This window comes from Cyprinus carpio, chromosome B4 (genome assembly GCF_018340385.1).
Source record: "Cyprinus carpio isolate SPL01 chromosome B4, ASM1834038v1, whole genome shotgun sequence".
NCBI classification, from domain to species: domain Eukaryota; kingdom Metazoa; phylum Chordata; class Actinopteri; order Cypriniformes; family Cyprinidae; genus Cyprinus; species Cyprinus carpio.
The window spans coordinates 13,402,906-13,414,959 of NC_056600.1; positions in this window are offsets into that span (position 1 = coordinate 13,402,906).

Below are 12,054 nucleotides of genomic sequence, written 5' to 3' on the forward strand. Positions count from 1 at the left end.
TTCATCACTTGTTTTCTTTAAAAAAAAAAAAAGAGTTTACGGTGAGGCACTTAGAATATTTTAAAAATAAAACTAAATATTTAAAAATATTTAAACTGTTAAAACTAATGCACAACTCAAAATAAAATTCCCTTTATTTATAGTCGCTTTAGGCATAACTTGAAAGAAAATGTCGTTTTAGTCACACTAAAAAGATTTGGAAATATTCCGAAAGATTAGGAAGTTGACTTGTTGCCTCTGCCCAACAAACCAATGACTTCTCAGGCAGTGTTTGCACACGAAGGTACTTACTGAAATTAATTTCAGGCAGGATTTTTCTCAGGTAGCATTACAATCTGATGATCTACAACTTAACGGAGAGAGCTATGGTGATAATCAGGCTATATATTAAATAACTGAAGTACTAATTTCTCACTAGAAATTAAGTATAAAGTGGGAGAAAATTAGGCAAAAACCTGAATTTACACTCAAACTGCAACTTTCAAAATCCAGATTACCCTTGGCTGAACTAGGAATATTCTATTAAAATAGCAGTTTACCAAGTTAAAATTCTGTCATCTTATGTACAAAACCATTTATACAGTATATGTTATATATGTTACAATACAATATGTTACAATATTCTTTCATGTTCCACAGGAGAAAAAAAAAAACTCATATGAGGTAGGAACAACATGAGGATGAGAAAATCATGACAGAATTATTTTAAGTGAATTATCCCTTTAACAAACTAGAAACTGAATGAAAACAACTGGAATACAACTGTCTTTGAGAATGTAAATGAAGTCTTGATCGCTATTAGTGCACATGCTACACGAAAAAAAAAATCTATATATATCATCTAAAATGTATGCATTAAACACCTAAAAAAAGACATTTGCAGTGCTGAGTGTTTACACATATGTGAGCACATGTATGACTGAGAGGCGCAGCTAATTGAGGGAGCGCACAGAGGCGAGAAACTACGAACATCCAAACAATATCTGGACTCGGCCCTGTACTCACTCCTGGACAGGCTATTCACCCCATCTACAAGTAAAGAAGAAAAGAGAACTCCAAACTCTCTATAAAGCCCTTTCAGTAGTGATTTGTTATTCTCCTCTTTTTTTCCCCCTTACTTTCCTAAACAGTCAAAGGAGGAGAAAAAAATGTGGAATGGGGCTTTTGTGGGAGGAGGCCTGAATAAATTTTACATACTCAAGGCAGCGTACATAGTGATTGCCGCTTCCCCTAAAACTTTCTTTTCTCCCTCTCGCTCTCTCGCTTTTTTTTTTTTTTCAGAAAACACTTTCCTTGCTGAATGGGCACCTATTAGTGACTCCATTATGGAGGCAGAGCACTTCAATGGCTCCTGGCTGTGAGGCTGTATGGTAAAGCCTCAGGCTCAGCGTAGCCCACCCCGAACAGCCTCCCGCAGTCCACACTCACTGTATTGATAGGTAGACGCAGTGTGGAGTTGGTTGATGTGTGCGAATTGGGAGGGGTTGGGAAGGGGGGCCTCATCCTCTTTTTTTGTGATCTCCAGGTGCTTTGGGGGAAAGTGTGGCTTTGAAAGAGGAGAGAGAAAGTAGAAAAAAAGTTAGAGGTTGTGCATTGTGCTGTGCTTTCTACACTAGTCATTTAAATCCAGAATGCAATGTTCAACATGCATTAGCTGATCTCCATAATAATCCTTCCCAACCCCACACTCACATACACATATACAACACTTCCCAGCCCCCCGACCAAATGCATGATTGGTAATGCAGATTATGCACTGCACTAAAAGAAGGCAACTCCTAGATTACTAGTAGATAACTAGAGTTGTTTGGCTTCAACACAAGAAAAGAAAACTGTTTTTATATATTGTTAATTAGGGCTGAGAGTCATTCCCAAAAAGAATTAATTCTTCACTGCAGGGCCTAGCATGCCCAGACATGTTTTGTTAACTCAATTTCAATTTTTAGATTTATTTTTATTTGAGTTTTAGTATTTATTTATTTTTTTTTTTAATTTTGTCAAATATTTATATGAGATTGACCTCTGGAAATGAATCAAACATTAACAAAATGAATCAATGTATCAAATATTAATGAAAATTTTAATGTTTATATCATTCTCTTTTATTTCAGTATATTTAGTTTATTTTAAAAGTGTATATAATATTAAAATATAATAATAATATAAATTAATTCTTTAAGTATACATATTTATTTATATAAATTAAATTCAATTTAAACTTTATTATTATCTTATTGTTATTTTTATTACAGTTAATTTATTAACATTACTGAACCTTATTATTATTATTATTATATTACAGCCTAAAATGAATATCCTCTTTGTGTTTCCTTGTCTTTTGTACACAAATTCCTTCATTAAACAACAAAATTACCCCATTGTAAAATCAGAAATACACTGAGTGAGCAAAAAATTGTGTGCTAAATAAAATACATATTTGGATACAATTGGTATTAAACAACAACAACAACAACAACAACAACATATAAATCTCTTAGACCTACCTGAAAAATTAAAAAGCAATTTAATTCATTTGTATCTGTGTGCTACTGAAACAAAATTACCCCATTGTAAAATCAGAAATACACTGAGTGAGCAAAAAATTGTGAGATATAGTTATCATGGTAATTAAACAATGTTTACATATAAATAAAAGGCAAAATGAAAATCTGTCATATAAATTGGTATATTCTGCAGTTCTTCCCTGCTGTACCGAATATCTATACTTTTCAAGGTATCATATCTAAGTTAGAAATTCAAGTATTGTGACAAAATGAATTTTGTATGGTGCCACAAATTTGTTAAAATTTCCAAAGGGTGCCGCGACTAAAAAAAGGTTGGGAAACACTGATCTATATGGCAGCCTTGTTCTGCATCCCACGTCATATGCATGTGCCACGGGGAAAGCAGGCTGGCATTTCTTTAGTGTGCATGTGATGAAAGGGCAGCACATTAGTGTTGTGTGTGAGCATGATCATGTTTTTGTGATTAGGGTAGTGTGATGGTGTGTGTTTGCTATAAAGGAATGGAGAGGGCTTCAGCTGGGTGAAAATGGAGGAGGGGGGCTATGTGTATGTTTTGGGGAAGTCTCTATGTGAGAGTTCAAATTGGCTTGTGTGTGTTTATGTGTATGTGTGTGCATGTGTGTGTGTGTGTGGTTTAGGAAAGAGACTAGAGTTTAGAAAGAAGGGCTCTATGTTGAGTATGGAGTTATTGTTCAGCCATGCTTACCTCCACGGGGAACCATCTGCTCCCTGTCAATGCGTCACCTGCTCGTCTGAGCCGTTGCCACGGAAACTGGGGGAGGAGGATTAGGAGAGGTTAGGCCTCTGAGGAGAGGGCCCGTCCAGGAATATGGAGGAGGTTGCCCCGGGAAACATCTAAAAGGAACTTGAAAAATGTCACCCTCTGCTGGTTAAGCTACATGCAGAAGCTATCAGTGCACCCATGCTGACCAATATGCGCAAGGGGGCATTGCCAGTTGAAATATTGAGGTTGTATCTATGCATGTGAGAGCAAATCTGTGACATAATTTGTTGGTGGTGAATGACAAATGCATCTGTCTGCGATCGGAATTTCCTAACGGTGATATATAGGTGAGGACAAGCTAGGATAGAGCAATAGACAGTACAAACAAATGTTGTGCATTACAAGAGGTGTGTCACTGGAAGCAGCCTATCATATCACAGAGTTCTAATAAACAGACACGGCTCCTGTGCATTCAGTCCAGAGTCAAAGCAAACAGTCTGACGTTCTACTGAAAGAGCCTTGCGTGGGAGAGACCCATTACAGTTCCATTACAAACACACACCAGAGCCATTTCAACTGTCTATCTATATGTCTAACTTTTGTTTTACCCTTCTATTTAATGTCTGTCTATTATTCCACAACCTACCTGTCTGTCTGTCTGTCTGTCTATCTATCTATCTATCCATCCATCCAACCAACCAACCTATCCAACCTACTATCTATCTATATAACCACCCATCTATCTATCTATCTATCTATCTATCTATCTATCTGTCTGTCTATCTTCCTCTCCATCTGTATCTATCCACCATCTATCAATTGTTAATTCTATCTCTCAGTTGTTATATTTATCATTATTTAGCCTATCTATCATCTTTCTGTCGACCAACCTTTCTGTCTGTCATTCGTATCATTCTACGTCCTCCTGTTTATCTGTATTACTACAGGTGTCATTTGCTCTACAGTACCTGTCTATCTGCCTAACTCTCTATCATTCTATCTTCTTGTCTGTCTATATTACTGTCCACCTGTATCTATTCATCTGTTATTGTTTCTCTCTTCCTCCATCTATTGACATGGCACTGTGAACAATCTATAAATGTAAACGTTACTACAAGTTAAATGCAAATTAGGCTATATTACCACAGAAAATATTTATATGTGAAAAAAAAAAAACCTATTTATAGGTGGTTTTTAAAGAACTGTTATAACAGAGGTTAATTAGACATGCCTACACAACCACATTGCCCCTAAGACATTTATTGTAAGTGGATTTCTGCCAACACATTTCTTGTCAAGACAAGTCACGATTATTTATATAGTGCTTTTTACAATACAGTTTATCTCAAAGCAGCTTTACAGTGTTTACAGGAAAATAGTGTGTTGAAGGAACCAAAACTCCATCATTCTACTCTGGCCAGACGAAACCAGCAGTTTCTTCTGTGGTCTTGTCCAGATGGCCATCTAGGTGATTGAAGTGACCATCTGATCTGGATACAGTCTAGATCTGGGTGGGTTTGGAGACCTAGGAATAACAATGAAACAGACTAATATTAGCGTATATGCCATTCTTCTTACGATGTTACAAGTACATGTGGCCTAATGGTTAGAGATTTGGACTTTTAACCCGAAGGTCACAGGTTTGGGTCTCGGTGCTGGCAGGAGTTGTAGGTGGGGGGGAGTGAACGAACAGTGCTTTCTTCCACCCTCAATACCCATGGCTGAAGTGCCCTTGAGCAAGGCAGTTGCTCCAGTTGCTCCCCGGGCGCTGGATATATAGCTGCCCACTGCTCCGGGGGTGTGTGTGCACTTGAATGAGTTAAATGCAGAGCACTAATTCCGAGTATGGGTTACCATACTTGGCAAATGTCATGACTTTCACTTTCACTTTTTCACTTACATTGGGTGTTATGAGAAGTGTTCTTGGTTGAGGTTGTATCTCACTGAGAGCATAGGTCATAAATTAGATATATTTTTGAAATGGAAAAATGTAGTTTTACAAATGCTTTCAAAGGAAATACTGCTATCAGCAGTCTAATAGCACACCTAGGTTCCTAACTGATGGCGAAGAATTGACAGAGCAGCCATCAAGTGTTAGACAGTATTTTAGGTTATTACATGCAAAGGTTTTTTGTCTGATAATTAAAAGGATACTCCACCACAAAACAAAAATTTTGTCATTAATCACTTACCCCCATGTTGTTCCAAACCCGTGAAAGCTTCATTCATCTTCGGGACACAATTTAATATATTTTGAATGAAAATCGGGAGGCTTGTTACTGTCCCATAGACTCTGTCCCGGCTGACACAGAAGAGCGTACACTGACTGCGTACAGCTCAGATTCTCCAAAATTGCACTACACTGATGTGGAGTGACACAGAGGAGAGAAATTCTTGAATAAAGTCATTTATTTTTGTTTTATTAGTGTACAAATGTATTGTCGTCACTTCATAACAGTATGGTTGAACCACTGATGGCAGATGGACTAATCTAATGATGCTTTTCACACTTTTTATGGACCTTGACAGTGTATTTTACTTGGCAGTATATGACACAGTCACAAGCTTCCTGGTTTTCATCCAAAATATCTTAAATTGTGTTCTGAAAATGAACAAAGCTTTTACTGGTTTGGATTGACATGGGGGTAGGTGATTGATGACAAAATCTTCATTTTGGGGTGGAGTATCCCTTTAACACCTTTGTTTCATCAGAAATTAGCAGTAAGAAATTATTAGTCATCCAATTTTTTTATATTTACTATGCATTGTTAGTTTTGCATATTGATATGCTTCATTGGGCCACAAAGAAATATAGAGCTGAGTATCATAACAGTGAAATCTAACATCATGTTTCCTGATGATATCCCCCAAAGGTTAACTTGTAAATCGTGAAAATCAGCGCCCCTTGTACTGAGCCTTGAGGTACTCTATACTGCACTTGTCATTGGTATGATTCCTCATCATTTACTGCAACGTTTTTTAAACTGCTACGTTGTTTTTACAAACTGAAATTATTAACAACAAATCAAAATTAATTCTGTGGTAACTGACCGCATGCTACAAATACTGGCCATAAAGGCAGTTATCCAGTTATCCAGAGCTTCCCTTTAACTTTCAAATCTAATATCAACAAAGAAATATTATTGCTCTGATCCTGCTTAGATTTGGTTTAAAGGGAAGGGTGTGAAACCACCACTGCCCAGTCTCACATGAACACTCACCTGCAGACAAACAGGGATCGGAGGGGATGATTTTAGTGACAGGAGAAAGTGACAGCAGTTTGCTGAGAAAACACACCTTTGTGTTTGCTCAAGAGGGGATGGAGGGATGTCCCCGGCCACCAAGCCACGTTCAGCAGCCCACGTCCCTTTTCCTCTGGGCTTGTCAGGTAGCCGTCGCTCTGAGCACACTCTAATACCCAGGGGAGTGTTTCATCACCCGTTCTTCGTGCTGATTATTACTCAGACTGACCACAGAAGTGCTGCTGTTTCCTGTCAACATTCATGCCCTAAGGCTAGTAAACCTTGTGTCTTATCTATCCTGCTGTCTCATGCCTGCACCAATGTTGTTACTTTCAAACTGCCAGATGGATCACAACTGAATAGAAAAGGGTCTGGGGATTTGAGATTTTTAACTCAATGTGCTTTGTTAAAAATGCAAGGCTTTTGCCAACTTTGGTTAAGCTAGCCACAGACTGACAGCCAAACTAAAACATGTATTATGTATCTGACTATGATATTGAATTTATACAACAGTTCAGTCAACAGGTTGTTCATATTAAGTACTTTTAGACACAATATTGTCAGTTACCAATGAAAATAGTTCTTAACCAAACAAAAGCATAAAACATTTTATGTCTCTGAGTAGCAGTAGTGTCATTCTTCAGTTAATTAATTTTTTTGTGATTGAATCAATGACTGTGGCTGAATTCAGAATAGCATACTAGCGTACTCTTGCCATTTCTTACATATCTTTATAGCAAAAATAGTATGCTCTTCTGAATTCTATTCCGAATCTAGCAAGTCACTTCTTTCATTGATGAATGAATTAGTATTTTTAAACAAACCAGCCAAGTTAATCAATGACTCACTTAAAAAAACTATAGCTGTGTCCCAATGTATGCACTATTCTGTTCCATTTTTAGTATAAGCAGTGATTGGTGTTTACACTGAAAATTCCAAAAAGAAAATGCACTTCAAATGCCTTGATGATGCACTTAATTAACTGAAAAATTAAGTGTGGAATGTTGGACACTTCACACACTCAACAGACTCCATTGCTGGATGACAACATAGTACATAGTGCATAATAAAGGTGTATAGTATGTCATTTAGGTCACAGCTTATGGCTGAATTCTGACTTACTAACACACTACTCTTGCTTTGTCATAGTAAGGCTAGTATGCTATTCCGAATTCTGCAAGTCACTTTTTGTTGATTAATGAATTGCTGAGTATTATTTATTTATTTATTTTTGCAAAAATTGGTGTGAATGAATAATTAAAAGACTCTCCTATAAAGACATACACTTGTTTAAATCCTGAATGAATCAGTGTTTTGAACAAATCAGCTGAGTGAATGATTAAATGACTCACTCATAAAGACACTTGTTTCATTCCTGAATGAATTAATTCATTTGTTTGTACTGATGTAACCTGCAGAAAGAGCTAATGAAAAATTCAATGAATGCACAGACCGTCAGCCTGTCTGAAATAAATACAGATTGATACAAACAGTGAAAAGGACTGTATATCAGCAAAAATTTGAGAAGTGGAACTGTTACATCACTGTGCTTACATAGTAAAGCTTCACTGGGTGCCATAGGTGCTGCAGACAACTAAATACAGCTCTGGAAATATTATAGAAAATATTATATTACTATTTACTGGTGTTATTCAGTGAAAAATAGCTTTAGATAAATATATTCTGAAAATTTTTGGGCCATTTTCCATTGATTTCCCGTTTGATATAAGCTTTTTCCAACAACATGTTGCTCTGTGTCATGCTATTGCAGAAAACCACTTGTGTCTGCAGAAAATATGCTGGATTTTTTCCTCCTGAAAGTTTTGTTCATCTTCATTAGCATTCCCTCACTTCCTCTTTTCTGCATGGCCTCTGGGTGAGCGTGATCCTGGGAGAGAGGCTGTCAGGGCCACGTGTAGTGGGGGGGCACCGCACTGGGTGTAAAATTTGATTAAGCGGTGGGCGAGCGTGTCCGAGCGTGGCTGTTGTGTGGACCAGCTCGCGCGGCTGTGGGTTCCCAGCGTGCCGTTTGGAGGTTAAGTGCCACAGAAAAGACTCTCATTATCCCGAGTGAGAACTGCCCATGTGGCTGCCCGCTCGACCCCTCGCTCTCTCTCTCTCTTTCCTTCTCTCCATGTCCCTCTCTGTCACTCCCTCACTCATTCATCCTTCCTTCTCAAGCTGCGCCGCTGAAAGCTTCCAAAACATTTAATTCACTCTCCCTTGACCCCCTTTCGGCCCCCTCTCCTCCGCTGTCTCTCTCTAGTCTTTATGTGTAAGAAAAGAGCTCGTACAATAGCAGAGGAAGGGCCAGTGCAGATTCTTCAGCACCCCTGTGGACTCTAAGCCGAAGGCTGTGAGACAATCCACATTTGGAGCATGTGCAGAGGAATTGTTCCTCATCCATCAGTCAAAACAGAGTTCACTTTAATTCACTCAGTCCCTCTCATAGTCTTCCTCTCTTTAAAGTGAGTTATGAATGCACAGATCTATTGTGTCCCTTATTAAGACAGTATTACTCTTATGAATGTTAGGTTTGTTCAAATCCCTAACCTTAAATGGCAAGTTCACCCAAATGGCAAGTTTTTTTTTTACTTCTTTTAGGCACAAAATAATATATTTTGAATATTTGAAAATGTTAGTAACCAAACAGTTGACAGTAGCCATTGACTTTCATAGTTTGGGGGGTGGGGGGTTCATCTACTATGAAAATCAATGGCTACCGTCAACTGTTTAGTTAGGGTTAGGGTTATTTCTTCAAAATATCTTCTTTAGTATTCAACGAAAGAAAGAAATGTGTATAGGTTTGGAACAACTTGAGGGTTAGTAAATAATGACAGAATTTTCTTCTTTTTTTGGTGAGCTATCCCTTCAAGTATTACACTATTGCACTTTGGTACATTAATAATATATCAAATAGCTGAAAGCTATACTATAACCTTTAATGCTTTTCTGAGTGATCAGAGATACAGTTTTAGTTCACAGTAATTATTTCAAACTGAAATTTTTGTAACAATGTAAACATCTTTACTGTAACTTTTGATCAGTTTAATGCATCCTCACTGAATGCAAGTATTTAACAAAAAACTTTTGAACAGTATTGTATTTTTCATAATGTATAACATGACTTTTATCTTTGTCATGCATATTAGTTTATCTTTTTAGTTTATGTTATAGTTTATGGGTTTCTTTTGCCTCAGATAACGGTTAATGGCAGTGCACTAATTTTCTTAAAATAAATAAATGAAATAGTAAATTTAAATATGTAAATGCTGAATGTTCAGGAACTCTATCTAAGCTTAGTCACTAGCAATAAATAATTGTATGATTTAGGCTTTTCCAAAAAAAAGCTGCATACACTAACTAGATTTTCATTTCAGGTGTATTTAAAGCCTGTAAAACTGGTTTTATCTTCCAATGTACTCCACTGTCATTGAGAGTAAAGCTTCAATTCAGCGCACCAATGACAATTCATTTCATTTTTCATTTAAAGTTGCGGTTCAGATCATTAGAAGGGTTTTTTTTTTTTTTCCTAAAGCAATGCTTAAATGTCACAGAGCACATCTGCTAGGGCCAAGAACTTGTGAGAACAGATCCTCTGTGTTGGACCTTCATTGCTGTACTCAATGCTGTTGTACATTCAGACGCCTCAACTATAGACACGCGATTGTCTGTCATTAATGACTTTTGATTACACTGAACCCGAAAGTATACAGTATTTAATGGAAAAATAAGTGTCGCATTGACTGTATGTAACAGCTGGGCCTTGAGCTGAAAACACTGAAGTGGCCAGATAGGGATTCAGGGAACTTAGCCTCTCAAAGAAAAGCATATTGCTGAAGTTTTATTAAAGGGCTGCCCTTTAAAGCCAGTTTGAGGCAGGGAAGTTGCTTTGTTCAGTTTCTGGCTTGTGAAATTGTCTTTAAGGCATTTGTGTGATGCATATGGGGCACATCTTGCCTGAATCTTCGGTGCTTCTGAAAGCAGGTAATCTGGTCCAGAGTGCTTCTACAGGAAAGTACAAAAGACAGGCATTACTGTAACGATTGCTGGAACATGGAAACATTAAACAAGCAATAATGAACAGTCAGATATCAAATCACATCTTATAACTTTTGCTTGATATAAATGTAAAAAATTGCAAGCCAGTTCCCACATGGGATTAAAGGAATAGTTCACCCAAAAATAAAAATTCACTGAAGACTTACATATTTAGAATGAAGAAACAGACTCATCTACTTCCTGGATGGCCTGAGGGTGTGTAAGTTTTGAGTGAATTTTCATTTTTGAGTAAACGGTTTCTTTAGTAATCTACATATTTATTTTGTTATTTACATTTCATTAATATTCATTGCATTTTCGTGTGAAAATGGCACAGGGAGATGAAATATCCTATTAAAAGGAGGGGTGGCAGGAAGACTTTATTTAAAGAGGAGACATTTTTCTCAGGGTCTATGGATCAGGAGAGGCAAATGAAATTATTTCTTGGCTTATAGCAGCCTCTTGTGGAAATTGTTGTCATTGCAGCTCAATACATTTTCATCAATATACTTCAGAGAATTAAATGTTTAAAACTATTACAGTCCAAACAAGTTAAGAAAATGATGGATAATATAATTAGAAAATGTGGCTCCAGCAGTCCTGCAGTGCTATAGGATATACGGAATGGAAGATGGACAGATGAATTAATTGTGTTGTTAGTGAACCACATTGGCGTGACTTAATTAATTGCTTTGTTTAGCTCATTTTTCAAACTGTTTTAGCATTATCTAATTTTATGGGACTCTTTACATGTCTACAAAATGCATCAGCTCCCCCAAAACATTTAATTCATGCTTCATTATTCATGCATTTTTTTATGCTTTATACACATTTTATTTTTGTTTTACTTTTACTTACTATACTATACTGTATATTTAGACAGTTTTGTCTAGCTGAATGCTATTGTGTATCACATTAAGCTTTTAGATACAGATTTTAACAGTAGGTGAAAGTTTAATGTGATTATGCACATTTGTAATGTATACAGAACATTTATTTTTGTAGCAATGTGTTACACATACTGTAAACAGAAATTCACATTTGCATTTACATCTGGCAGATTTTGATAACTGAGTGTATGATTTTGCATGTGATGACAATGTTTAAAACTAGTGAAGAGTGTGACAGTTGTCGTGCATTTGGTTATTGTGCAAATTGTAGTTACTGTTTTGTATGCATGTGCCATAACATATGCAATTTGCTTAAATGAATAACAAAATTCAGATCCGGTGTGAAGAAGAAACGAATCGTTTAGAGATCTGAAGCTATTGTTTTGATAATAATAAAAAAGCTATTGAGGAAAAACTATTATATTCACCCACTTAACTGCATGCAGGTATGTTTGTGTTTTTGGTTCAGACAAAAACTAGATGGAGCAAGTTATTATTTTAAACTTGACATTTAAAAATGAGCACGACTTTCATGGAAAAAGGCAGCATTTGTGAGAATTCTCATGTATTCCGACTGGACATCGTTGATAAACCAATTAAATAGTAGTAGTGAGCGTGTAATAAGTGTTTTC